The 2,500-nt window shown below is 36.1% G+C and overlaps 1 pseudogene; it reads right to left on the bottom strand.

Annotated features, from left to right (window-relative positions):
• LOC137643852 (uncharacterized) overlaps positions 1 to 375 on the bottom strand; it is a 2,059-nt pseudogene extending 1,684 nt beyond the window's left edge.
• Between the last annotated feature and the right edge of the window lie 2,125 nt (positions 376 to 2,500).

The raw sequence follows: 2,500 nt of genomic DNA, 5'->3' as shown, positions 1-2,500 counted from the left end.
AATATGTTGACGCATTCAAATGAAAGTGAGGACCCCCCTCACACACACACACACACACACACACCCAAGCCAGCTATATGGTCTTATCAACGGGCTTAGGAAAACAAAAAGATAATTATGAAAAAGATGATAGGAAAACAAAAAGATAATTATAATTGTACCTGAAACTTCCATCCAGTCAGGAGAGTCTGGGCAACACCACATGAAAGCTTGACCAGCTTTCAATCGTATGTTTATATTCGGGTACTCAGATTGTGATATTTCTGTACCACATAAGCGGTGGCGCCACTTGTTTCATCCTTCACAGATAAGGGCTTCCTGTCTAGGGTGAACACACAATCCACATCCTGAGCAAAGGGAAACCGCTGATGCCATGGTAGTATAAAAAGGATGACTGAGAGTGCACGTCCACTAGAGTTAGGAAGTAAATGCTGAGCAGATCCACTAGTCTCGAAGGAGCCATGGTGGGGCTTCGAACCTTGTGCTTCTGTCCACTCTATCTGGCATAGAGTTCAGTAACTGTTCACCTCCAGCCATCAACAAGCTAGCTGAGCCACTGCTCAGCTAGCTTGTTGTTTTTTTCTATGGTGTAAGGTAGGTTCAGAGTCCTTCACCGTTCTGAGTATAACTTTGTAATGGTTTATATTAACTTTGAAAAGTTTAATATCACAATTTACATAAGGTACTTATGTGTTAATACGATTTGAAGTACATAGCAGCCATGCATGGTACATAGCAGCCAGGAATGGTACATAGAAGCCGGTGGTACATAACAGCCAACGGTACATAGACGCCTGTTCCCATATATGTATATATATATATATATATATATATATATATATATATATATATATATATATATATATATATATATATATATATATATATATATATATATATATATATCACAAGCACACGTGATTTTAATTAATGTAAATATCACCCACGAATGGCATTTAATACCGAATTCTATCTGGGAATATATATCCACTTGGAATTCATTTTATGGTAACAGCTTCTGGCCGGGTGGGGATTCGAACCACCACCTGTACGGCTGGAGACTATGCCTGCAGTGACCATGCCGACTGAGCTATCAAGAGAGACTAAAAGTTTATGACAAGTTCCCGTACATATTCCTGTCGAATTCAGGAATCTGTTCACAGACTTGAAATAAACCCATCTCCACCATGATAGCTGAATCGTGAGTTTGCAACACGTGGTTATTTTAATGAACATATATCACAAGCACACGTGATTTTAATTAATGTAAATATCACCCACGAATGGCATTTAATACCGAATTCTATCTGGGAATATATATCCACTTGGAATTCATTTTATGGTAACAGCTTCTGGCCGGGTGGGGATTCGAACCACCACCTGTACGGCTGGAGACTATGCCTGCAGTGACCATGCCGACTGAGCTATCAAGAGAGACTAAAAGTCAATGTCCCTTGCCTATGCCATTCATGAGCGACCTTTAAACCTTCAAACACATATATACAGTACACACACATATCTATCTATCTATCTATCTATCTATATATATACATATATATATATATATATATATATATATATATATATATATATATATATATATATATATATATATATATATATATATATATATATATATATATATATATATATATATATATATATATATTGCTGGGGCAATGTCAATGTACCTTGCCTTTGCCATTCATGAGCGACATTTAAACCTTTAAACACATACACACACACACACTCACATATATATATATATATATATATATATATATATATATATATATATATATATATATATATATATATATATACATATTTATATATATTTATATATGTGTGTGTATATATATATATATATATATATATATATATATATATATATATATATATATATATATATATATATATATATATATATATATATATATATATATATTAAGCACCCTGTGGCCGCAGGGGCATAAAAACAATTACAATAGCGCTAACGTGTCCGTGTGTGTCTTAAGAGGCGACTAAAAGGGACGGGACAAGGGGGCTGGGAACACCCTTTCTTGTATTATAATCCTGTGAGACATCAAAGAGGTGGAGCTAGGGGGAGAGTGACTGCTCCCCCCACTCTAGTTTTGGGGTGTTTGAATGAGCGTGGATGTAGTACGATAGAGAGTAAAAGATGTGAGATTGGAAGTATGTTTAGGAATAGAAGGATGGATATACTGGCTTTGTGTGAGGCAAAGATAAAAGGGAAAGGTGAATTGATGCTTGTTGAAAGGCCTGGTAGTGTCTGGGATTGAAAGGTGAAGAGCAAGAGTAGGTGTGGCTTCACTGCTGAGTGAATGGATGACAGGTAAATTAGTGGAATGGAAGGAGATATCATCAAGGTTAATGTGGGTAAGGGTTAGGTTGGTAGGGAATCTTGGGCTTTTGTCAGTGCGTATGGGCCAGGCTGTGAGAAAAGTGAACAAGAGCGGAATGAGTTCTGGAATGAATT

Source organism: Palaemon carinicauda, chromosome 1 (genome assembly GCF_036898095.1).
Source record: "Palaemon carinicauda isolate YSFRI2023 chromosome 1, ASM3689809v2, whole genome shotgun sequence".
Lineage (NCBI taxonomy): Eukaryota > Metazoa > Arthropoda > Malacostraca > Decapoda > Palaemonidae > Palaemon > Palaemon carinicauda.
This window is presented reverse-complemented; position numbering and strand designations above follow the sequence as displayed.